Source organism: Ambystoma mexicanum, chromosome 10, assembly GCF_040938575.1.
Source record: "Ambystoma mexicanum isolate Mex_15411 chromosome 10, UKY_AmexF1_1, whole genome shotgun sequence".
NCBI classification, from domain to species: Eukaryota; Metazoa; Chordata; class Amphibia; order Caudata; family Ambystomatidae; genus Ambystoma; species Ambystoma mexicanum.
Window position 1 is genome coordinate 1,321,763,258 of NC_090932.1, and position 27,423 is coordinate 1,321,790,680.

Genomic DNA, 27,423 nt, shown 5'->3' on the forward strand with positions numbered 1-27,423 from the left:
AGGTAGGGGAAAATGCCATAGATTGGGGGAAAAGCGGGAAAACAACTGAAAAAAAGGTATGTGTTGGACATGGTTGGCTTGGTATGGCAATGGCTTCTATGAATTTTGAGAAAAGAAATGCTCCGCTACATCCCCCATAGGAAAGCACACATTTTTTGTAGTGTTTTACAAAATAAGCAATACCACAAGCCAAACACTGAGCCATGGTACACAGGAGTTTTATGCTCACGGCCTGAACAGACGCACTTAGCATATATAAATCGGGAAAAACAATGTGGTGAGGAACGGCAAGCATACATTTTTTGAAAGAGCACAGGCAGACCTTTTCAAGGGTAGGTGACTTGTGCAGGTTATGGTGCCTAAAGCAGCGACTAAATGTAGGTCACATTTGGGAAATGAAAGGATTGTGTGACAAAGGGCACCAACAAATGGGTCAAAACGTTATGAAAACCACACAAACACAACAAATGTTATACCTTCCTGCGTTCCCACAGGTGCCCCGATGAAAACAGTACCTCACATGTGTGGGTGCACCTACCTGGGCGCCAAGGGGAAAGCCTAAACCCCAAGTCTATTTTCACACCTGAATTTCACACTCTCACATATACAGCCGAAAATGGCTGCTGCAGTGATTTTACTTTCAGTTTCACGCCGACGTGAAAGTGAAGGTAATCCAGCCCCCTGGCAGTGAAGGGGGACCTCCCCCTCACATAGCCCGGGGGTTGGATTACAGTTTTGAGCGATCCCTGCTTCGCTCAAAACAAGGTGCCAAAAAGGAGGAGCTATCTCGTCCTTGGCACTGCACATGCAATTCCAAGGGTGAGATATCTCGTCCTTGGCACTGAAGGGGTTAAAACACTTTTACTTAATTTCCTAGAATTCGGATTGAGCTGGCACCCAACCCGTCTCACACCCCCTTTCACAAATACCCCGGGTCACAATCGACCATGAACCAGGCCGGTGGGTGGTAATACAATATTTATTTATTTTAAATTAAAAGAAAATCACACACATTTATTATTGGGCAGCAATCACCAATGGGGTGATAATTACAAGGTAAATTGATGAAATCCACTTAGTTTGACCTTCTACCATAACATATCCGAAGCACAAATGAATGGGAGAAGTTTTACTGTTCGGGTAGATAGCACCCGAGTTAAGATTTCCCCCTGCAATGCTCCCTCAAACCCCTTTTCATCGAATTTTGAGTGGATAAAAAGGAGCAGCAAGTCGGGTATACTTCGGCAGCAAACAGAATTAAAATCCGACCTTCCCCCACAAAATGGGAGGTAAAATCAGATTTTTAAAACTTTGCAATTGCATAAAATAGCACTCGGAATTCTCCAGCATGGGGTCTGGCATGGATTCACATGCTTGTGAATATTCCCCTGTCGTCAGGCTGGGAATCATCGGTAAAAGAAAAAATCAGTTTCAGTTTTGTTTCTGAACTGTCTTTCTTCTGATAACCAATCACTGGTCTCTGGGTCATACTGCCCCCAGCCAATGACTGCCCTCTACCTTAGCCCCTCTTCTGGCAGCCATCTTCAGATTTTTACAGCACGTTCAAGTGTTGGGAGACCTCGTGCTATAGCTCTCGAGCTTATACTGCGTGTTGCGTTTTTCCAAAGAGTTTTACTCTCATTTTTCGGTCAATTCGAGTCTTAAGCTCCACCGATTCTTCTTCCGATTAACGGGGACCCGTTTCGGAAATTTCTATGCCCCTCGAGGCCCATTTGTCGTCAAACTTCACTTCTTGGAGGATTTCAGAAGATCTTTGAGGCCTACCCCGCTTGGACATGGCCCAGGACAAAGGAGACTCGACGCCCGTTGGATCCAAGCTGTTTAGGATCTGCCCAGGATGTGAACTGCAGAACGTCTTCAAGGAAGATGAACACTCCCAGTGCCTCTACTGCCTGCACTCCGACGAGTCGCACGTGGAGGAGGACTGGCGTTCTGCAAGAACATGTCCGCCTGGACCATGAAGGACCGTCGTACACGGCTCGCTAACTGGCTGGAGGTGAAGAGCCCAGCAGCAGGTGAGAAGTAGTAGTCTGAGCAGTCTTCTAAGTCCTTTGAGGGCGCTCCAGCGATGGGGACCCAACAGAAGACAAAGCGCAGCGAGTCAGCAGGCACCGGGAGCGCTGTTGGTTCGGGCTCCTTGGCTGCCAGGCCGGGCACAATGTCACAGACTCCGTCAACCACGAGCCAACGCTCGGGCTCGGTGAAAAGGAAGTCGGAGAACCCGGGTAAGATTTGGGAGAAGCCCTGGTTGATCCTGGTAGAAAAAGCTAAGGAGGAGCAAGGCGGTAACCCTCCCCCCACGGTGAAGGCCTCTGACTCGCCTAAGGTCGTGAAGGTCCAGATTCACCCGGCTAAGGCCTCGATTGAAGGAGTCGTGGCGTCCCTGGTGAAGCCCGCGGAGGCGACCCCAGTAGAGACAGCCTCCATGCCTAGAGTTTCCTGCCATCCCGGAGGGAATCGTCTTTCCAGCCAATCGAAAAGACACCCGTGAACCCCCGGGCTGAGAAGGAGGGGGGGCACGATAGCCCTAACAGACTCATATACCTCCTCCGAGGACGAGATGTCGGTCGTCAAGGCGGTCCTGGACAAGATGTTCAACAAGGGCGGGCCTGTGGGAAGGATCCCGACGAGGCGGACATGGAGAGCGAGGGTGGAGCCGACTAAGAACGGCAGGTTGACGAGGAACTGTAGGAGCCTCTGCTGACAACCCTGTCGCTACCAATACCAGCACCGCCGGACAGGTCGAATGACATCTTGCTGGCGCTGCAGACTCTGTGCACATAGATAAGGACAAGGTTGCCATTACCGCCAGCGGACAATCGAGCAGCGCCTGGACCTTCGGGGAACCCTCCAGCCAAGCGGAGGTGAGTCCATCCCCCCACCTTTCCATCCTTCACCTTCATCTCCTCCACCGATGGACGAGACGGAGACTGAGACGGCTACGACTGGTGACGGACGACGGCGGAGACAACGGAACAGATCTCCCATCGCCCCCTCCCCGGGCTTCCCCTCCCGACGAAATTGGCTCCTCCCACACCATGATCGCCAGGGCCGCAGAGCTTTTCCAGCTATGTCCCAAAGAGCAGAAGAAGGAAGGATTCCTTTATCCGCGACAAGAGGCCAAGAGGAAGACCGTACTCTCGGCCCCGCTGTTAGACGACATCTGGGAAGAGGGTCTGTCCCTTCTAAAGAACCCGTCCACGGCCCCTGCGAAGCGAGACCGGTATGAGAAGAAGTACCGGGTCCCAGATTCCGCCCCTATGTGCCTCAGGGTGCAGTCGTCCCCGGACTCGGTGGTCTCTGCGGCGACCAAGTAGAAATCGGCAGAGGCAACGGCAACGGCATCTACTTCCACTTCCCCACCGGACGGCAAGGGGAAGAAGTTGGACGCCATGGGACGACGGTCATCACGTCGGCAGTGACGACCATTAAGGCGGCCAACGCTCTCGCTATTGTGGCCCGCTACGATAGGGAGCTGTGGTTTAAAATCGCCCCCCTCCTGGACTTCCTCCCGGACGACAAGAGAGCAGAGGCCCTCGATATCCTGCAGGAGGGCGAGGTGGCTTCTGACCACGCCATCACGGTAGCCATGGACATCGCCAACACTGGGTTTCACCAGGTGGGCAACAGCTTTTGCCTTTGCCGGCGCGGGTGGCACAGGGCCACCGATTTTCCATCAGGACGTACAGACCAGGGTACTGGACATGCCCTTCGACGGGAACAACCTGTTTGGCAAGGCAGTGGACAAGTCACTACAGGCCATCCAGGCGGACACCGGGATGGCCCGTCCCTTGGGCACGCTTCATCAGCGAAGACCGTCCTTTTATGACCTCTGGAGGCAAGTCCCACGGTGCCTCCAAAGGATTCGGCGGCAGCTCTTCGTCATACCGCCAGGCGGCCCGTTCTTCGTCCAAGAAGCCTACAGAGGCCGCAACAAGGGCGTTGGACATTGTCGCCGTCACCAAGGGGCCCAAGGGGGGCAAGGCCTCAGCGAAGCAGGACTGAACCGGCCATGACGTCGGGCCCCCACCAGCGCACTCTGGTGGGAGGCAGGCTGGCGAAATTCGACAGCACGTGGCAATCCATCTCCACCGACCGTTGGGTGCTGGATGCCCTGGCCTACAGGCACACTCTGGAGTTCCAAAGGAAGTGCCCAGACTTTCCACCGGTGGCCAGGAAAGAAAACCACATCCCACAGCTACTTCTGGAGGTACGAGCGATGCTGGCAAAGGGCGCGATAGAACTCGTCCCGGAGAGGCTCCGGGGCTCCAGAGTATACTGTTGGTACTTCCTCGTCCGAAGGAAGACCAGCGGCTGGCGGCCTATCCTGGACCTCCGCCGCCTCAACAGGTACATAAAATCCCAAAAATTCTGGATGGTTACCCTTCAACACATGCTGGGACAGCTGGAAGAAGGGGACTTACTGTCATGGCTGGACCTGGAGGATGCATACTTCCACATCCCCATACACAAAGGACATTGAATGTTTCTGTGCTTCGTGGTCCAGGGGAGGCACTATCAGTTCAAGGCACTGCCCTTCGGTTTGAAGTCGCGCCAATGGTCTTCACCAAGTGCCTGGCGCCGGTTGCGGTGTGGCTGCGCCTGCAGGGGATCCATGTCTACCCCTATCTGGACGATTCGCTCGTCCGAGCGAAGACAAGGGAACTCGTTGTCGACCATACAGCGAGGACCGCCCGCCTGCTCACGGAACTGGGGTTCTCGATCAACTTTGCGAAGTCCTGCTGGGTGCCATTGCAAGACGTCCTATTCCTAGGGGCCAGACTCAGCACGGTGGCACGGCTAGCTTCACCGTCGGAGGAGAGGATAAAGGCCATCCTGAGCAAGATACAATGGCTGTTGACCATGGAAGTAGCCAGGGTAAGGTCCATAAAGTCCCTGCTCGGCATGATGTCATCATGCATTTACCTCGTGCATCTGTGCAGGTTGCGGATGCGGCCACTGCAGGAATTCCTCGATGCCCGTTGGATACAAGGGGTGGGAAGCTTCGAAGACAAGCTCTCCCTCAACAAGACTTTGCGTCAAGCGATCCAGTGGTGGGGTACCCGCGCACATCTCACGGCGGGTATGGACTTCCAAACCCCATCGCATCAGGAGACGGTGACAATGGACGCCTCTCTGGAGGGATGGGGCGCGCGCACACCGGAGATCTCCACGCAAGAAACCTTTGGCTCCCGGAGGAGAGGTCCCTGCACATCGATGTCCTGGAACTACGGGCCGTGTTCTGGGCCCTAAAGTCCTTTGTTCCGTCCCGCAAAGGAAAGGTGATGCAGGTCTTCACCGACAACACCACCACGATGTTCTACATCCGGAAGCAGGGGGGCACCAGATCCCCAGCTCTATCCAAGGAAGCGCAGGATCTGTGGCACTGGGCTGTAGCCCAGGGGATATTCCTGGTACCCTTTCACCTAGCAGGGGTAAAGAACACCGTTGCCGACTCACTCAGCAGGGAGCTGCGCTCTTGCCACAAGTGGGAGCTTCGGCAGGAATTAGATCTTCTATTCCAACGGTGAGGCAGTCCCCAGATCAATCTGTTCTTGACGGCGACGAACACCAAGTGCTGGAGGTTCGCCAGCAGGTTTCCCCAACCGGGGAGCGTGGGGATGCATTCTCCTTCCCCTGGGATGGCCTGTTCCTCTATGCATTCCCAGCGTTGCCGCTACTACTGCAATTCATCAGTCAACTCAGACGGTCTTGGTGCAGGATGATTTCCAAAACCTGTTTGCTTAAGGAGGGTCTCCTCTCCATCCTGGGGCTACATTCAGTTGTAATCACCCATGCAGTATGGAGGAAAGGGGACGGGACATAAGAGTAACTATAAGTTACTCCCCGTAGTGACTAACGTACTCTTAACGTACTCTTACTCCATAGTCCCCTTTCCTCCATACGTCCCACCATCCTACCCCTAATAATCTGGTGTCATTAGGCAATGATATTTCTATTGTCGAAGCGTCTTTGGGGACAGAGGTGTGGCGCCGGAGGGCGGATTCAGGGCCACGCCTCGTTGTGCCTCTAAATTTAGAGGGGAAGAAGATTTTTCTGGTGAAAAAGGTTCCGTCTCCCGTCCCTCGTGAGGGACGCCCATGCAGTATGGAGGAAAGGGGACTATGGACTAAGAGTACGTTGGTCACTACGGTGAGTAACGTATAATGTATTACCCACGGTGTGTGTTGCTCATTTATCGACCTCTGAAGGATGAAAGGCTGAGTTTGGCCCTGTGGGATTATATCCAGTGTTGGCAGGCTCTGCGCAGATGTCAAAGCAAGCGTTCTGCTCGCTCTGCTATCTGACCGGATAAAGCTAAAGCCAAAAGTACTAGGACAAAGAAGAGCACAGAAGACATGAAGGTCATTGACTGTGCTAGTACTGATACCAGGTGGCCCCGAGGAGGCATGAGGATTAAGCTTTGTACAGAAACAAAGGTCTTTTACAATCCACAATCCATCAACATTGTGTAAGTATAGACAACAGACTAACTAAGCTGTCTAACCCACGGGAGAGAGGCAACAGGTGTGGAATCCAGTAGGAGTTTCAAAAGCTGTGGGCAGACCAGAGTCGGAGAAGAGTGGAGGATGCTGGCGAGACACAAAAGGAATTCTCTGTGGGTCCAGCTGATGCAGATCCGAATGAAAAGCTGGAGCGAAGAGCTGAGCAGCAGGTCAGAGCAAAGAGCTGCTGCAGTGATGTGGAAACTGGAAAGAGAAGCCTGGTGCAGCAAAGGGAAGAACCCCAGTCCCAGGAAGTCCCAGTGGTGTGCCAAAATCCCTCAGAAGGTAACGGGAGGTGTGACAGACCCGGTGGGGACCCAGGGGTGGAAGATAGATGGGTTGGGGACCCTAACAATGAAATACCCAGCATCCAAGGAGAGCTTCCTCTTCGCAGTAGTGACCATAAGCCTGCTGACAACCAGACACGGGTCAGAGACCCTACCAGCTCAAACCAAGCATCCAAAGAGAACTTCCTCATCCCACTGGTAATCACCGCACGGCACACCAGAGTCATTTCAGAGCCCCTAATTAGCACAAACCAAGCATACTAGAGACCTTCCTTGTTGCAGTGGCAGTAATAAGCCCACTGACTACCAGAGGAGGGTCTGGGTCCCCAATAAAAGGGAACTGAGCAAGCAAGGAGAACCTCCTCATCGCAGTGGTGGCACTAAGCCCAGTGATCATCAAAGATGGACTTGGAACTTTGCTAACAGCAAAACAGAGTGGCAAAGTGTGCATCAAGCTGATGATTGTGAGAAAGAACTCTTTAGACACCAAGAGAATGGACCAAAGCTCTTGGAGCATACTCTAAAGACGTCAGGGGAAGGGAGTCATTCCCTGTGGCCTTGTTATGAATTGTGCCAAGAATACCAAGAGAAGGGAGTCATTATCCTGGTCCTGAACTGAGAGTTGTGCTAGAGGCGCCAGGGGAAGGGAGTTATTACCCCTGTTTATTTTGGAAACTGTGTGGATCTAAACCCAGAGAAGGGAGCCATTCTTCTGGATTTTACTTGTATCTTCTATAAAGTAGTGTGAGGTATGGAAGTGGGTTGTGACACAGTACGATGGAGTTTGACTTGGCAGGCATTCTGACAGGCCCTTTTTGTATTCGTTTTGAGGTAGGGAAACAAACCTTTGAAGATGGGGATAGGGAGGGCCTTTTTATGCACAAATAAGTCTATAACCAACAACATGCCACCTTTGTGTCAGCTTCCTCCTTCAACTTCCTTACAGTACCCAGGCCCATTTCTACTCAGTGACTTGAACATTTAGTACCAGTTCATTTATTTATCAGTGCCTCCACCATGCTGTTTGGCTATGAAAATTGGACATCCTATTAAATAACGATGCAATTTGTACTGTTGCATGTCCAACTGAACACACACAAAGTAAAACAAATAAGACGTTTGCATGGAAAGGGTTTCAGGATTGCTGTTAAGTAAAGGTTCTTGGGGGGAAACGTAGTCCTTGAAGCTGCATACATAAAGATCCAGACAGGAAAGTGATTTCTAGTTCTCATTTGTTATTGTTCTTCTGGGGACCACAACACTTCTCCACCGCTCTTGGGATTTTAGGGCTCCCTCCCTTCGCCAAGTGTGTGCTTGAGCTCTTCTCTGTTATGTTATGTTAGCAAAGTTTATAAGCGCTCAACCATCGAACGTTTCTTGCGCTGGGATCCCACGTAACTAAGATACTGTAGCCTAGAACAGAAAGGTCTTCAGGGATTTATGGAATTGTAGATGGTTAGAGATATTGCAGAGTGTGAACGGCATTCCACAACTGGGCTGCCGCCACAGAAAAAGACTGCCTGCCCAGACAAGAGCGGCAGAAGGAAGGCACACAGAGCAGCCGGCAGGACCAGCACGCAAGAGCCGATTGGGAACATAGCGCCTGAATTTGTCAGAGGTACTCTGCTCCCAGGCCAGCCAGAGCACGGTGGACCAGACACAGTGACTTAAACTTCACACACAGAGCCACAGGAAGCCAGTGAAGTCTGCGCAGGGCTGGAGTAATGTTGCCGCCATATGAAGAGCCAGTGGCCAGCCGGGCAGTGAGATTTTGGATACGCTGAGTCTCTGAACATGGCCTTTAGGCTGCGCAAGATAGACTGGCGGTGTGAGTTTAGAGGGAATGAGGGGGGAGTACTTTTCTCAAAACCCTGAGATGAAAGTGTCCTGCCTTGCGGACCACCAAGATCTGGTGCTCAATCGAGAGGGTTGAAGATTCTTGACGATAGTGACGGGAATAGGAAGGAAACCAAGGGAGGATGGCCAGGAGGACGACACCCAGAGTGAAGGATCAGGAGGGGTACCCACCACCAGTACCTCCTGTCTTGTCACCATTAAGCTTCAGCCAGTTGTGGTTCATCCAATCTCCCATGGCAGACAGACAGCATAAAAGGCGTGACGTCATCTCAGCCTGCTCAAGATCAAACCGGATCAGGAGCCGAGTGTCTTCTGCATAAGAATAACATCTAATGCCGAAGGAGCAGATGAGAGACACAAGTGGCTGAATATAGATATTAAAACATATAGGGGACAAGGCAGAGCCTTTGGGAATACCACAGGAGAGGGCGCAGGGGAGAGAAAGTAACAAAGATAAACACGGTTTGACCTCTTTCCTCCAGGAATGAGGCAAACCAGGCCAGTACTTGGCCAGCAATCCCGGCATTGGCTAGGCGGGCTAGCAGGGTGAGGTGGGTGACAGTATCAAATGCCATCAGGAAAGGCAGCAGTGATATAGGATGGTAGTGAGAGGGAAGTGCAGGATCAAGAGAGGGCTTTTTAAGAAGCGGAATAACCTTAGTGTGTTTCAACTCGCTAGGAATGTGGCCTAACTGACAAGACCTGTTAATGGCCTTAGTGTCATGATCACTGCTTCCAAGGAGGCAGGAACAGCCCAACATCCTTGGAAGCAGGCCCCTAACCGTTATCTTAGGCACCAGCCGGTCCCCACTGGGACCTTTTGGACCTTGTCCTGGCGCCGGTGGCACCAGGCTCATCAAAGTCATCGGTCCCGGCACTGGAAGCGCCGGGCTCATATTATGTATGAAGATGCTTGGGTGGACTTACCTGCAGCAGACCATGCTGCTTACTTACCAGCCACTTAGAAGTCCTCTGTGAACAGGAACTACTTTCTTACCTGGGTGGGGCAAGCTCCACTCCCTGGATACAGCACTGGAACTCTTCTGGAACTGGAACTCTTTTCTTACCTAGGCGGGGCCGTGGAGGAAGATGCCTCATCACTCCAAGGCTATTTAAACCACACCCGATAGATGAAACGTGCTTCGCGTTATTCTGCATCTGCAGCAGAACGCTCACCGAGTCTGTTCCAGCCTTTCTTCTTTCGATCCTGAACCTGCAAGAATTATACTTACCATTCCTGTATTCAGTCAACAACAGCACCTGCAAAGACAAGAAACAACAGGTTAGCAAGGCAACCTTTACTCGCAGTGCTTACTCACCTGATCCATCGGCTGCGGCCATTTCCTCACGCTGCACCTCCGCCTGTGAAGACAAAAGCATTGTTATTACTTACCGGCACTCCGCGAATTCCGGATTTCTTCACGTTGCATCGCCGCCTGTGAAGACAAAAGAAGAGACATTAGACAGGTATTTACTTACGCCCATCGCGCTCGTCACAATAGAACGCCTGCAAATACTCCGGCGTCTCTTCAGCACGAACTAAGCAGCAAGGGAAAAAGACAGTTTGAGCGCTTGCATTTACTCACTCATTTCCAGGCGCTTCACTCCATCTTCCATCTCCAGAGTCCTGCAAGACAAAAAGGGAAAAGCATTATACAGAGTCCTGTTCAATATTAACGTGCCACGCACCTAAAGGCTGTAAAGACTAAAAAGGTGTCCGGAAACTCACCGCTCGTGCAGTTAACGACGGTAACGATCCTCTGAGTTCAAGAGGCCTATGTTTCACCAGTGAATGAACTGGCAACGGCACCCTTCACCAGACGCAGATGGAGAGTCCAGCATTCACCTATCTAAGGTGAGCACGTTGACCTGGGGGCTCTACGGAGAAGCTAGGAAGAGAGGGAGAGAGAGAGGGACATTCAACAACCAGACCCTTAATCCCCATATTCTTTCACCTGCAGAAACCTCACCCTTCGAGTTCGACACACAGTGAGAAGAGGTTCGACCCCAGAAGCCAATCGAGTCCTGCACATCACTTTTCGAGTCCCAGACACCTTCCTGCCAAGACCAGCGCCTCCGTGGGAATCAGGTGAGCGTTACACTTAGAGATCTCACCCAAAAGGTCAATAGAAATGTCTTCATCACTAGGAATGGCACCGGGTCAGAGGGGGCAGTTGACTTGAGTTGGTTGATAGCTGTGCTAATAGAGCACGCAGTGAATTTTGGAAACACCTCCCAATGATGAGGACAGACCGACAGAGTGACCTCGGGAACTGTACTGTCAAATACAGTAGCCTGGGAAGACAGCGAGATGTTATGGCGAATGGTATCAATTGTAAAAATGAAGAAATGAGATAGTTACAGACCTCCTTAGAAGGAACCACAGCTGAAGAGAGATTGACGTCAGACGAAGTTGTTCGGAGAACCAGGGTTTGGAGGGGAGTCTCAGAGGTTGAATCAGTCTAAGTGAGGCCACCAAATCTGCTGCACCACCATGGAATGGGCCAGAAGCAAGAGATATTTCTCATAGGCATTCCGACAGTCAACCTTGACGGAGGTGACACAAGCTTTCAGGCCCGATGAGAGCCAGTTACGGTGGCAGACTCTAGGAGAAAGATCCTTTTCAGTATACGTGGGGAGTTGATGGCAAACGTCAGGAGATAATGGTCGGACCATATGACAGGTTTCCCATGGAGAAGCGATAATTCAGTTTTGCTGAGATATGTGCTTCCCAAAAGGTCTGAACTGGGCTTACTGCTTCAATACTTGACCTTTAAAGTTTAAGCTTAGTTTCTCACTCCTTCCTTACACATAGCATTCTCTCTTTTACTTATTACCCTCTCCTGTGGCCAAGTGATTCTACACCTCTGTTACAAATCCCCTCTCCTGGGGATCAAAGTCGCTCTCTTCTCCACTGTAGCATACCCATCTTCTGGCCTTACGGGTTCTTCTCCCAACCCCCCCCGACCCCTCCATCGACACCCCCCCCTCCCTTGCTGGAGAACAACTCTCATGTGGCATTTAAGGGGCTCTCTTCTTTTGTTGCACATCACCTTTGTGGGGATCAAATACACTCTTTTACTACTTCTCACTCACCGACCCCCCTTTCTCTTGGTTTTCAGGGTCTCTTTCTTCTTGTCCGAAGTGGCTTTCCTCCCCTTCACATGTGCAAACCCCTTCTTGGTTCATGGGTTTCTCCTCCCCCTTCACTGAATCACACCCCTCTTTTGGGGTCCCAGGAGCTCAGAACCTTCCTCTCAGGAGCACAAACCTCTTCTAAGGTACATGCCCCTCACTGAATCACTCCCCTCTTCCTGGGTCCAAGGGGCACTATCCCCCCCCCACCCCACAACTCTAGCACACCCATTTTATGGGCTCAAGGGGTTTCCCCTCTCAGGTGTTTTCCATCTCCCAACTCAGAGACACAGTCTGTGAATCCTAGCCTCATTGTTAAACACCTCACTGTCCACCCATTGGCAGAGGAACACTTTTAAATTGATTTGTTAATTGCCTACCTATTCCAAGCCAGGAGAGGGAAGTCTTTTTTTAATGTATTTTTTAAACAATTTTTATTACATATTTAACAAACAAACCAATACAAACCAAACTTGAAATTTCCAGTGCCAATATCAATAATACTGTTTTCACACTGTTTGTTACACAATTTTTGTCACTGCTCCCCTTATCCCACCCCCCCTTACGAGCCTATTTATTCTGTTCACTTTGTGCCTGCACCGCGTGGTGGGCCCTCTTTTTCGTTGGACTCTGTCAAGTCCTGCGTCATTCCAAACAGTTCCGCTACCTGTGATTTCCATGCTATCAGGGTTCCCACCTCTTCCTCCCCCCTGTATTAATTGCCTCCTGCCATACCATGGTCTCCGCTTCCGCCCGCTTCTGTAAATCCTTCCACCATATCTCCACTTGTGGCCTATGACAAGTCTTCCAGCTCATGGCAATCCTTTTTGCAAACACATATGCTAAATCCTTCAGTTTACTGACATGTTTAAGTTTCTGCGATCTGGGGAACCCCCCCAGTAAACAGGCCCAAGCTGAATCTATGACCAGAGTGACCCCCTTTTCCGCCAGTTTCCCAGCTATTTTGTTCCAGAAACGCTCAATCACCGAGCAGGACCAGAACATGTGTACTATATCAGCCTGTTCTTCGTCACATTTGGGACATGCCTGTCTGCCAGCATTTGCCAACCTCAATATCCTCAGGGGTGTTATGTATGCCCTGTGGGTAATATATAATTGGATCTGTTTTAATCTAGCGTTTCTGGACACCTTTTTATGGTACCCCAGAGCACGTTCCCACATCCCATCCTCAATCGGGGCTCCCACCTCCGTCTCCCAGTCTAGTCTCAGTTGCATTGGTTCTTTCCCAACCTTGGACATCATTATCTCGTACAACCTAGAAATCTCATGCCCTCCCTCCGTCATATCATATATCATGTCTACGGTAACATCTGGCTCTTCTTCCAGCACTGTCTCGGGCCAAGTTGTCTTAATTTCCTGCACCATTCTGTGATATGTAATATATTGACCCACGTGTAACCGCACTTCCTCTCCCAGCTCTTCAAAATGTATGATAGTCCCCTCCCTCCAGTCATCGTTACCAACCCCACAGGTTCCCAGTGGTTCCTAATTGTCATTCGTAGCTGTTTGTCTCCCCCAGCCAGCGCAACCAGCGGTACCTGCGGGGAGCATGGGACTGGGTTTTCCATCATCCGGCATGCTCGTCGCCAGATCCTCCACCCAAGCATCATCATCTTAGGGTGCGCTTTCATTTCCATCTCAGGCAGCCAGATCATGTCTTTTAAGTAGAATGGGGTGCAGTCTGCTCTAAACAACCTGGATTCAGCAGTCTCTTCATCTGAGAGCCATTTAGCTATATATTGCAGTTGGCACGCTACGTAATAGACCTCGAAGTTAGGCAGTTTTATTCCCCCTTTTTCATAAAAATTCTGCAACTTCCATAGTGCCACCCTTTTTCTGGTACCCTGCCACAGGAAATCACTGCACATGCCGTTCAGTCTAGTGAAGAACTTCTTAGGCATTAGGTACGGAATGTTCCCGAAATAATGCAGGAGCCTGGGTAAGACCACCATCTTGAGCATTGCATCTCGCCCGATCATTGCTAGAGGCAACTTCACCCAGAATTTCATACTCTTTTCAATTTTCACTATGGCTACCTCGGTGTTGTGCCTATGTCCTTCTTGCACCGTGTGGTACACGTCTATCCCTAGGTACCGAAAGGTACCAACCGCCCAAGGGGCTTGCAGCACCAGTAACCGCTCAACATGGATCCCTTTATAGCTACCCAGCGGGAAAATAACAGATTTCTGAGGGTTCACCGATATGCCAGACAGCCCCGCATACCTGCCCATAACCTCCAGGATATATTGGAGGTTCTCCTCTGGGTATTTCAGGTATAGCAGCAAATCATCCGCATACAAGGAGATCTAAGTGTCGCTCCCCTCCCACCTCGATGCCTATAGTATCATACTGTTGTCTAAGGTATATCGCCAGAGGCTCTAAAGCTAATATGTACAGCATAGGGACCAAGGGTACCCTTGTCTGGTACCTCTGCTTAGTTGCCATCTCTCGGAGATCACCCCTCCTGTTTTGACACTAGCCAACGGTTTGCTATATAGCATCTTCGCCCATTTTATATATCCAGGCCCCATCCCATAGCCTGCCAGGGCCGCCAGCAGCCATGGCCACTTGACAGAATCAAAGGCCTTCACAGCGTCCAGGGACACTATTTCCATTTCACCTTCATTCTTACTCCCCCATTCAATAACCCGATGGAGTCGTCTATGATTATGAGTAATGTTTCTATTCGGGGCATAGCCCGTCTGGTCGGGGTGTATTAATTTGCCAATGACTCTGCGCAGTCTGCTTGCCAAGACAGCCGTCCGTATCTTGCTGTCCTGGTTCAGCATTGACAATGGTCTGTAGGAGCCACAGCTATGTCCGGGCTTATTAGGTTTGGGAAGCGGTACTATGATCGCTTCTCTAAGTGACTCTGGTAACCTTCCCATCTCAAACGCTTCATTAAGCATATCTAACATCGGGGGAAGTACTTCTGCTTTATACACTTTATAAAACTCACTTGGAAACCCGTCCGCCCCCGGGGGTCCTACTAGTAGGGAGCTGTCTCACCACTTCTTCTAACTCCTCCAAGGTAATCGGGGCATCCAGCTCCTCTCTGTCTTCAGCACTTACTTTAGGCATACCTATGTTTTCTAATGTATCTATTATTTCTGCATAACTGCTTCTCTCCTTATCCTCATATAGTTCCCTGTAATAATTTACAAACTCCTGGTTTACTCCCTCCTGGGTGTCAACTACACTGCCATCTTCTCTTGTTACTGTCCTAATAGTGGGTCTGGGGCTCTCATTCTTATATAACCATGCCAAAAGCCTTCCTGTTTTATCTCCTCCCGCTGTCTCTCTATATATTTTTTGTAATTAAGATTACATAGCCTTTCCCATTGCTCTGCACATGTCTGTTGCAGTTTAAGTATCAGCTCCATGTCTATTTCAATATCATCTCCCCCTTCAACGCCTTCTCCAATTTCCTTTCTGCTTCCTGTAGATCAGCTAGGATTGCTCCTTGCAGGCTTTTAGATTTTACTATTGCTACACCCCGCATCACTACCTTAAAGGCTTCCCATAGCGTGCTCGCTGAGTCCACACTACCCGTATTAAGCTCAAAGTAGTTTATAATCTCCTCCCTTATGTCTTCCCTAAAAAGAGGGTCTTTAAGCGCCTCTGCTCGGAGCCGCCATGTTGGGATCCTCGCTCTTGGGGGGCAGTATTGCCAGCCAATAACCAAGGACGAGTGGTCCGACATGACCCTCGCATTGTACTCTGCCTGCACCGTCTCCATCATTATTTCTGACGTGGCAAAGACATAGTCCAGCCTCGTGTGCAACTGTTGCGGGGCAGAATAGTGCGAGTACTGCCTTTCTTGGGGATGTTTCATTCTCCACACATCCACCAGACCAAAGTCGTTTAGCAATGTCTGCAGCGCTTTTTCCCCCCGGGGTAGGTCTATCAAACTTTCGATCCGATCTGTCTTCCCTAGGGTTCAGTACACAGTTAAAATCTCCTCCCCAGATCACTGCACTCCCCATACACATGCTAAGATTAGTACTCGGGGATCTGAAGTATGTTGCCGTATTCTGATTGGGGGCATAGGTGTTCACAATGCAGATCTCCCTGTTCTCTACCAGTCCCCTCAGCACAACCATCCTCCTATCTGCCTCTGCAGTTTCCTGCAACAAGTGAAACGGGACATGCAGAGCCACCCAAATGAGCACTCCCCTGGCATAGGCAGAGTACGTCGAGCCCGCCACAACCCCCTTCCATTTCTTCACCAGCCTTCCCAGCTTTTCCCGTGTCAGGTGAGTTTCCTGCAGCAATGCAATATCTATCTTTTGTCTGCACAGGTATAACATAACCTTATTTCTTTTTAAGTAACTGTTGAGACCCCTGACATTCCATGTAATTATTTTAAGGTCCCCCATGGCTTGTCAGAATTCCGAGTCCCCCCCATCGGCACAGGCCAGTTCTCCTTCCCATTTCTGTCTATATAGGCTTGTGTCCCAGTTCAAACTTCCCCTAACTACAAACGCCCCTCCCTTTCACGCTCCCGCCACCCTTCCCCAACTTAACCCCCCCTCCCCACATTTGCCCAGCTCCATCCCTGGATATCGGGCACCCCTGCATCTAGCACTTTCTGGCAATAGCCTGTACTCGAAGCTCGCAGGGTTAGGTAGCCCTAATGGCTAACCTGCTACTACTACTATTATTGGGGGGTAGGGTGCCTGTGTTCTGCCGCTCCTGTTTGCCATGATCAACCACATATTAGTATCCAATTTGTCCATATTATCAAAACTATATTCTAGTCCAATGCCTCTCTATAGGATTAAGGATATCCAAACCTAGCCTCCACGCCACCCATCCTTTCTCGTCTTTTAAAGTTACTATCGAGCCTCTGCTAGGGCACCTCGCAGCGTGCCAACCCAGTCTGCATAAATCAACTCAGTCACTTATCTTATTCTCCTTGGGCCTGTGCAGCATCCTGTTGTGGGCAGCCCTGTAGATCTAGCCATGCGGCAGCCTCCTCCGGGGAGTCAGAGAAAAACATTTGACTGTTATGTAGCACTTTCAGTCTCGCAGGGTACAGGAGCATATATTTGATGCCGGCCGCACGCAGCCGTCTCTTCACCGCTACGTAGCTAGAGCTTTGCCTCTGGACCAGCATTGTATAATCCGGGTAAACTAATTGTGGCCGAGGCTCTATCTATCGTTCCCCCTTTCCTGAAATACTCCAAGATCTTTTCGCGGTCCTTATAATTCAGGATCTTGGCAATTATTGCGCGGGGAGGTGCTCTGGGCTTCGGTTTTCTCGTGAGAGCTCTGTGTGCACGCTCCACTGTAAATCCCTGTGAGAGTTTGTCAGCTCCTATTTCCTGCAGGATCATGTTCTCCACATAGTCTGTGGGGTCCTGGCCTTCTTCTCCCTCCGGCAGACCGACCAATCGAATGTTGTTCCTCCTCGCTCTCCCTTCCGCCTCCTCCGCACGGTTCTCCAGGTTGGCCACCTGCTGTTTTAGTATGTGGACTTCCTTTGCGTTGTCAGTGCTGGTGGTTGTGTTGGTTTTAACAGCGCTTTCCAGGCTGCTTGTTCTGTCTGCCAACGCCCTGACATCTTGTCGTAGCAATCCACCAGGAGTCCTTCAGTTCTGTTATGACTGCCAAGATCTGATGGTTTTCAGTCCCAGTTGGGCTTCCCATGGGCCCACTTGCACCCACCAGCGCCGATGCAGCTGGAGATTGCTGCGTCTTGGCAAATGCCTCCATCGTGGGTTGCTTGCTCTTGCCCTTGATCACTCTCCCAGTCATCCTGTGACCCAGAGCGAGCGTCCCTTGTCACTTCGTACTTGGCACTGCCAACCTGCCACTCAATGTCGCCGTGTTATCTGCGGGTCACTCCTGGCTTTTGTTTAATATTTCGGGATACTCTCTTGAAGCCCTGCGCACTGAGTAATCCCCTCGAGTGGGTTCTGTCCTCCCATGCCTCAGGTAGTACGAATGTCTTTCGGCGCAGTTTCGCCCCTTGCGCCCTCCAGCCTCCACTCTCGGAGCACAGCCCCTACGTTTTGTCCACTTTTCTGGCAGTGCCTGGGTGCACTACCCGTCTCCTCCTGCCGATTATAGGTGCTCTCCCTGCCCTTTGTAGTACTATGGTTCCTGGGCCCCTTCACAGTTCAGGGCAGGCATCCGGCGCACTTAGGTGCCACAGTATCTCAGTATACCACGGGGACACAGCACCCGGCTATTCCCATATGTCCATAAAAGCGTTAAGTCCCCCTGCACACCATGGGCATTCGTTATTTCCTTTTCATGTGGGTAAGCAGCATTTTCCTTGCTGCAGCCCGACACGCTTATCACTCCTGAACACTGCTCTTCATTCACATGAGCCTCCCAAGCTCCTCATGCGGGGATGCGACCATGACTCTTCAGCATCTGCTCCGGCCTGGCAGTATCTTGTGGCTGGGAGCAGTGCAGTCGCGTACTCATTGACTCTTTTGTACAACACTTCCGTCTGTAACCTATTTTGTGTTTTAATTTGGACTTCTCTTTTGCCTTTCCCCCTCGCACTTAAATAATCTGGAATGAACTAAGGCTGTGAATGATCAGATCTTCTTCCCCCTCGTTCCTACTCTCCCCTGTTTTTTTTACCTCTTGATTTGCTATGTCGCTGCTTTGTCAGTTAGAGCTGTTCCAAATCAACAATGAATATATTAATTAGAAAATCATGAGCCCATGAGATTGGGTTGAAAAGAAAACAAAAAATACATTTAAAGGTAGCACAGTAGCTATTGTGTTAGGGCTGCAGGTCATCAATGTTATGCTTGATTGAGCCAATTTCGACAGTCAGATATTTCTCTTCCCATTGTAGTTAAAGAGGCTATGCAGGATTATATTCCTTGCATACTTCTCGATTCCACCAATGGTGGTTAATGAGGGAAAATCCCCCTTTTTTTCTTTCAATGTAAAAGATGTGTGATTTTCTTCGTTGATCATTTTTCGTGTGACCACCATCTGATGAAGTAGTCTATATTTTCAGTTAGTCCAATAAGTTATAAAAAATAATTTACTTTGGTTTTAAAATTGGACTAACAGCATCAAGCTTTTTCTCTTCACATTATAGCATTGATAATGAATCGCCAAATTATTTTCTGTCACACATTTTGAGTTTGAACACATAGAAGCTTGGACCCGCTCAACGCAATCGGGTACACAGTGGCTTCTCTGGTACAGAAGGAGGGTGGCTAACTGAGAAAGAGAGAAGAGCCCAGAGTATGGCAAGACTGAAAGATCCCCAGAGTGGGGAATAAGAAAGAGTGATTCCAAGATTGGGGACCGGCAGCTCCCCAGTGGGGAGAGAAGGAAGAAACCCCACAGTGGGAGGAGGCAGGCAGCCCCAGAATGGGGAGGGACAGAAGAAATCCCAGAGTGGAGAGAAAAGAGAGACAGCAGAGAAAACCTTAGAGTGGGGAAGAGACTGAAAGGACCCGAGAGTCGGGAACAAGAAAGACAAATGTATCCCCGTAGGCAGAAATACTAAGAGAAATCTAGATTTGAAAGAGACGCAAAGTGGCCTGGACTGGAGTCCCGGGACAGCACTCCAGCATGACACAAACTGTATCAGTGGAACTTTAAGGACCTATGATGAGGAGACGTAGGCTTGGGTGGGTCGGAAGCCATTAGCCATCCCTTTCAGTGGGTAGAGTGGATAGTTCCCACAAGTATGTCTTTGTTGTTTTGTTTTGTTATTTCTCCAGCATTGGATCTTTCATGGATTCACATGCTTAGAATATTCCCAGTCGTCAGGCTGGGAATCCCCGGTACATTATATAGACCCTTTCCCGTAGGAAAACTTTTTCGACGATTATGCGTCCTATCCACCTCGTTTTGTATCATGCGTACCCGCGCCGTCAGGACGCCATGATATAAATACAGGACCCGCCCCCGCGCTCCCTCAGATTTCAACCGTCTTTCAAAGTAGTGGGATCCTCGTGGTTATTGCTAATTGAAATTAGGTTGTATTTTCGCTTCGGCGACGTTACATTCTGAAGAAAATATGTCCGGAAAAGCGTTATTTCGTCCTTGTGCGACATGTGGACTCAAAAAAGTCTATGAAGGTGATGCCCACATGGATTGTATCTACTGTCTCCACCCGCACCACACGGCGGATACATGCGAGATATGCCAGGGTTTCTCCCAAAAAACCCTTAAAGACCGGAAAAGAAGGTTGGTCGACTGGCTTAACGACGGAGCGGGTGCCTATCCGGCATCAGAAGTTGGCTCCACGGCCTCCAGGAGCAGGTCGGAACCCCCCTCGAAGAAGGTGCGGCCTGTCGAAAAATGCCCTGCGGACAAGCATACGGGGAAGCATGCTGGGTCTTCCTCATCACACAAGAAGTCCTCCTCCTCCTCCTCATCCTCTAAGACGGAGAGGCAAATGGCATCAAAATCCTCCTCAGTGGACCGTCCAAGGTCTTCCGTGAGTCGAGACGCTTCAGCAGGGAAGTCGGCAACGAAATCAGCTACGAAGTCTAAAGGCTCGGTGCCGGCTACTTGCTCGTCGACCCCGGTGTCGCTGACAATGCCTATTACTATTCAGGCAGCAGCGGTGGGGATTCCTTTGTCGACGGTGACTCAATCTATGGCCTGGCAGCCAGAGGTCTGTGACCCGGCCCCCCCTGAGGTCCTGCTGCAAGACACAGCCTTGCCGGGGTCGTCGGTGGAAGGAGAATGTGGCATGGTTATGCAGCCGTCGGACTTGGGCTTACGGCCTTCCAATACGTCGACGACGAGTGCGAGTGGGGGTATGGTCCCTCTATCCTCGACGTTGCTGACCCCCCAGACGGTTTTGTCTCTGGATGTGCTTAATACACTTCAGAAGCTCCTGCAGCGTCTGGATACGCAGATCCCTCAGCCTGGCACTTCATCGTCAATATTTTCTGCACCTTCCGTCGACGAGCAAGCTCAAGCAGCGCGCTCAACGACCAAAAGCCCGTCGGCCTCCCAGGTGGTGAAGGATCGTCCTCGAGCGCAGGAGGAGGGTGAGCTATCGGAGTCCGATTCTATACGAGGTGACTCAGGGTCAGACATCTCCCTGTCACCGTCGAGAGACCCAACATGGAATTCGGATGTAGAGGTAGAGTCTACGAGGAGCCAGGCACAACCATCTCCTCCGGATGATGTGGGAGCCTTCCATGCAATGATGGGAAAAGCGTGTTCCGAGTTCGGCTTAATTCCTGAGGAGCAAAAGAAAGATTGCTTTCTTTTTGATCACATGGGTCAAAGGAGGAAGTCGGTATTTGCCATCCCAATCCTGGACCACGTATGGCAAGAAGGCCTCAAGACGATGCGTCATCCGTTCTCGGAACCGGCTATTAAGGGGCGTATGGAGAAAAAGTTTAAAGCTCCGGAGTCCACTCCAAAATGTCTAACATCACAGCCACTGTCAGACTCTGTGGTATCGGCGGCAGCGGCTAGGAAGGCCAGAGTACAGCAAAAATGTTCAACCCCACCAGAAAGCGAGGCAAGGAGACAGGACGCCTTCGGGAAAAAGGTGCTCTCAGTCGGCGCCACGACAGTAAGAGCAGCCAACTCCTTGGCGATTGTATCACGTTACGATAGGGAGATGTGGCATAAAATAGCCCCTATCCTAGAACATCTGACGGAAGAACATCGCAAAGCAGCCATGTTGCTAGTACGGGATGGCGAGGAGGCCTCGAACCATGCAATTAATATTGCGGTGGACCTAGCAGAGTCTGGGTTCAAACAAATCAATCATGGCGTAGTACTTCGTCGACAAGCGTGGCTAAAATGTACTACTTTTAGACCTGAAGTCCAGTACAAAGTTCTAGACATGCCATGTGAAGGAGAACATCTGTTTGGAGACAAGGTAGATGAAGCCTTGAAGGGGATGAAGGAAGACACGGATACCGCTAGGTCTCTTGGCGCCCTCCAAACAGGTAGAAGTTTTCGCTCTTTTCGCCCCTTCAGGGGTGCCTCCGGAAACTCCCGCTTTGGAGCCTCTAGGGACCGTGGATTTAAAAGGCCCTCATACTCTTCACAAGGTTACAGACGGGCATCCCAGTCGGCACGTAGAGGCAGAGATTATCAAACCTCCAGACGACGAGGCTCGGGTCCCTCGTCGACGAAGGACAAGCAAACCAGCAACCAATGACGGCCTTCGGGACGTCCTGGGGGGTCGAGTCTCTCATCATATCGACCAATGGAAATGCATCAACACAGATCGATGGGTTCTGGACACGATTCGCATGGGTCATGCGCTGCAATTCAAAAACAAGCCTCCAAGTCTTCCGCCAGTGTTTTCGGCCCAGCCCCACCTTCGAGTTCTAAGACAAGAGGTGGCGCTTATGCTACAAAAAGGAGCGGTAGAACGGGTTCCTGTGGCACAGGAAGGACAAGGGGTTTATTCCCGGTTCTTCGTCGTCAAGAAGCCAAATGGAAAATGGAGGCCCATTCTCGACCTGAGGGTACTCATCAAATGGCTAAAGAGCTCAAAATTCAAAATGCTAAAGCTCCAGGAGGTTATCAGGTCAGTGCAACCCATGGATTATCTGTCGTCGCTAGACCTTCAGGACGCATATTTTCATATCCCAATACGTCCACGACACAGGAGATATTTAAGGTTCGCCGTCGGGCGAAAGCATTTTCAGTTCAAGGTCCTCCCGTTCGGTCTCAAGTCCTCCCCCAGGACGTTCACCAAGTGCTTGGCCCCCATAGCGGCCCATTTAAGGAAGGACGGTCACCATGTCTATCCCTATCTAGACGACTGGCTGGTCAGAGGCTCGTCCATGGAACAAACACGAAACAGTCTGGGGGCCACGATGTCCCTCTTACAGGAACTGGCCTTCGCGATAAACTTTAGCAAGTCCTCTGTAGAGCCTTCGAGGACCTTGGTCTTTCTAGGAGCGGAGTTTCGTACGCACACAAGCCTTGTAAGACCATCCAGCGAAAGAATACAGAAGCTACAAAGCAAGGCGTCGGAATGGAGATGCGGTACCAGGGTGTCGGTGCGCAAATACATGTCCCTGCTAGGGACCATGTCATCCTGCATTCCGTTGATAAACAACTGCCGTCTGTTTATGAGGCCTTGCCAGGAATTTCTAGCGGACCGTTGGGCGCAGAGCCAGGGTCGCTGGTCCGACAGACTGGTCATCGACGAACAACTGGTACAAGCACTCTGTTGGTGGAGAGTTTCTACTCATCTAACGAAAGGAATGCCTCTGGTGGAACCAGAGTTCCAGAAGACGGTGGTGACGGATGCATCGCTGAGCGGATGGGGAGCTCATCTGGATACGTTACAGGTACAAGGCCGGTGGTTGTTACAAGAGTCCTCCCTGCATATCAACCTGCTAGAACTGAGAGCAGTGCGGTGGGCTCTAAAATCTTTTCTTCCTCAACTGAGAGACTCTGTGGTGCGTGTCATGACGGACAACACGACTACAATGTTTTACTTAAGGAAACAAGGAGGAACACGTTCCAGGTCCCTGTCGACGGAGGCACAGAAAATCTGGCATTGGGCCCTGCAACACAACATACTAATCTTGGCGTTCCACCTGCCAGGTGTGAGAAATGTGGAGGCAGATGCCCTCAGCAGGGAAATGAACGAAGTTCACGAATGGGTGATGAACGACCAGCAACTACAACATGTATTCAAGAAGTGGGGACATCCTTCCATCGATCTGTTCGCGACGAAGGACAACAGGAAATGCCCGCAGTATGCAAGCAGATGGCCTCAGCAGGGCTCACTGGGGGATGCGTTCTCATTCCCATGGACGAACAAATTCCTGTATGCATTCCCTCCTTTTCCTCTTATCCGGAGGACGTTGCAATGGATCCTCAAGTACCCATGTCGGGTGATTCTGGTGGCCCCTTATTGGGCCAGACAGGCGTGGTTCTCAGACCTGCTGCACTTAGCGGCGGCGGAGCCAATGAGGTTCAGGAAGATCCCCAACCTTCTGTCTCGACAGGAGGGTATCGTCTGGCATCACGACCCGGACAGCCTCAAGTTGACGGCCTGGCTCCTGACTTCGCCGAATTTGGCCAGCTAACGATTCCGGAGTAGTGTCGTCGTATTCTGCAAGCGGCAAGAGCACCTTCCACAAACACCTCATACTCGTACAAATGGAGGAGTTTCTGTCAGTGGTGTGGGGATCAACCAGGTTTGGTTCCGCAATCGATTACGCCGGAACAGCTCCTTCCATACTTGCTGTTCTTAGCTCAAAAGGGCTTATCGGCGTCGTCGATAAAAGTACACCTGGCCGCCATCTCCAGGTTTACACGTCAAAGACATTCCGCACCATTATTCAGCGACCGCCTGATTAAGCACTTCCTTAAAGGGCTGTTCAGGAGTTTTCCTCCCGAGAAGAGATTTCCTCCGGTGTGGAGCCTCAATCTGGTGTTAGCGTCTCTTATGAAACTTCCTTTTGAACCAATGTCATCGTCGTCTCTAAAGTTTTTGTCTTGGAAATTGGCCTTCCTGGTGGCCATCACTTCAGCCCGACGTATTTCGGAAATCCAAGCTCTAATGGTAGACCCACCATACATAAGATTTTTTAAGAACAAGGTGGTCCTTGCCACTAACCCACAGTTTATACCGAAAGCTCCTTCAGTGTTCCATAAACATTCCTCTATTGTCTTACCTACGTTTTTTCCAGAGCCATGCTCGGGAGCGGAACGCACTTTACACACATTAGACGTGAAGAGGGCTCTCAAGTTTTATCTTCATCGCACACAACTTTTCAGGAAAACAAGGCAATTGTTTGTGGCCTATGGTCTGGGTGCTAAAGGCAAAGCCATTTCAAAGCAAGGACTGTCAAGATGGGTATCGTCTACCATTTCGTACTGCCATTCCAAGGCTGGGTAGCCTCTTCTGCGACGCCCAAGAGCTCATTCAACTAGAGCGGCGGCATCGTCGACGGCGCTGTGGTCTGGAGTCCCTCTGGGGGACATCTGCATGGCGGCTACCTGGGCGGCTACACACACTTTTACCCGCCATTACTGCCTGTCACAACAACATGCCGAAGATACTCGGATGGGACAGGCGGTGCTTCGACACCTATTCCAATAAGGTAAGCCCCGGTTGAGGGGTTAGATCTTGTTGCAATTATGATTGAATATTGTTCGTTTTCTATGTTAACAATTGCTGATGGGTACATGACCATAGGGAACGGGCATTGTGAGGAAAGTATGTGAGTTTGCATGCACGCCTCCTCTTTTCGGGATGGTACTGCTATGTAATCTATTCTAAGCATGTGAATCCATGAAAGATCCAATGCTGGAGAAGGGAATAGTTCCTTACCTGTAACTCCATTTCTCCAGCATTGGTATCTTTCATGGATTCACATGCGCCCGCCTGCCTCCCCTGGCCATGCAAACTGGTTCCCCCACTACTTTGGGGGCCGAAATCTGAGGGAGCGCGGGGGCGGGTCCTGTATTTATATCATGGCGTCCTGACAGCGCGGGCACGCATGAGACAAAACGAGGTGGATAGGACGCATAAGCGTCGAAAAAGTTTTCCTACGGGAAAGGGTCTATATAATGTAACAGGGATTCCCAGCCTGACGACGGGGAATATTCTAAGCATGTGAATTCATGAAAGATACCAATGCTGGAGAAATGGAGTTACAGGTAAGGAACTATTCCCTTCTTTTGTGAGCTAGCCAAAGGTCTAGGTTAGAGTAGGATTCTGGACCGAGGACTTCATTTATGTTTTGACATCCTGGCGAGCACCTTTTTTACTTGTTTCTGTTAAGAGTAGGGGGTGGATTTATAGGTTTAGGGAAAGAGTAGTTCTTTTTGACTTTGAAGATATAAAAGTCCTAGAAATCATGCTTCCTTGTCTGTCTCCGGATTCTGACCTGCCACAGCACATTGTGATGGGTTTGAAAAATGAACATATTGTCAGTTAAATAGTTCTTTATTGGCCTTCTGATGCCAGACTTCAGAACTGAGAGAGGCTGAAACCCAGGTTTAGGTCTGGGTAATGAGGCCAGATGTTGCTATGCGGATGATCAGTGGCAGCAGTCTTGGTGGCATCCTCCAGACCCTGAGTGAGGCAGTGTGTGACAAACTCAATGGCTTCAGCAACAAGCACTGTAACAACCGCTAAAGGTTCATTTTGTTGATGCAGAGCAGAGGCTATCTGAGCTTCGGATTTGAGGTGACGGGTAGGAGGGTTGCTGCTTTGTGGTGTTCTTGGGTGTTGCCAGGCACAATGCCTCCAGCCCCCTCGCATTTGGGAGGAGGGCGGGTGAGTTTACCGAATGTTGAGCCCCAAAATAGATACGTACATTTTTGCAGAGGCCCACGACTTCCAATTCTTACCTATTCATATTTGGCATGGTCATCCATTTTCATGTGTGTATTTAGTTGGCGGTAGGCCACTGCTTGTTGCCACTTATGCTCACCTTCTGCCACCGATGCTGTGCAGTGACACACAGATAAATGATGAGGGGCTAGGAAGGTCAGGCTTTTCATTTGTCCCTAACAATGGGCTCCTTAAATCGGCATGCAATGCTACTCATTTTACTATTTTGCAGCATCAATTTGCAACAAGCCCTATTCTCTTGATAAAATCATGTACCATTTCTTGCTCTTTTTGTTTAATAAGACCACTCATTAGATTATGCTCCAATGCTACGCTGGGCCTTGGCTAATGGCACATTGTGTTAGGATCTTGTATTGTAACCCTAACTGAAATCCTAACTTTGTTTCATGCTAATTCTAATTCAAACCAACAAGCTGTTCCACCCTCTAAGCCTGTTACCCAAATTCATTATAACTCCTAATGATACTTTACATGTGGTTTCTTGTAGTCTAGCAGTCTGTATGAAATGTATTCCAGGAGAAGGAGAAAGAATATTTAAAAGGCGCATTAACATTGCTGATAGTTTCTTCATACACCACCATGTTTTTTAAAGAAAATACAAATATATTATGCTAGCAAGTTCCTGGGTTGAGTGCATTTCTCGTAGGTCATGTAGATAAACTTACTTGCTCATCCAGCAGTTCTGACTGTATTTCAGAGATTTTTCAATGCACAAATCCAGGCTTACTCCGCCATTGCACGCCACAGTCCCGGGAAGTCCATCAAGTTAATAAGTAGACACCCCCAGCCTTGTGTCTGGAAGAGTCATACTTAATAAGTAGCAAAGTCTGATAACAAGCAGAAACATATTGCTACATTTCAAACGAGAATATCAAAAGTATGATGCCACAGAAACAAGATATTCAGACAGAAGGGAAAGACGTATGTTAAAAGAAATACAAACTCTTGTCTACCCCACCGCTAGCCGATACCGTGGGTTCCCACGAAGCAAATATAGCAAACTGAGCCTATTGGTTTAATCAGAGGACGCATATAGTCAAAGTGCTCAGGCAACCACAAACCAGGACTGCAGGGGTCTGCATGAGGAAGTGTAACCTTACTGATAGCATGTTGGGAAGGACATGGAAAGCCCTGTAGCTACTGTGGCCGTGTCTGCCAGGAATGCAGATTCAAGATGGTGTAGAGGAGCAGGTGGATGCATTTTCCCTAACTCCTGCCTCCTCACCGCCATCATATTGGAACAGTAGGAGAAGAGACATATATGGGACTCCATGTGTTGTCTGTATACCGCATCGACAGT

The 27,423-nt window shown here is 50.1% G+C and overlaps 1 protein-coding gene across 1 annotated transcript in view; it reads left to right on the forward strand.

The window, feature by feature from the left end:
- Window positions 1-27,423, forward strand: part of PITPNB (phosphatidylinositol transfer protein beta) — a 915,448-nt gene that overhangs the window by 803,257 nt on the left and 84,768 nt on the right. The gene's annotated exons all lie outside the window — the stretch shown is intronic.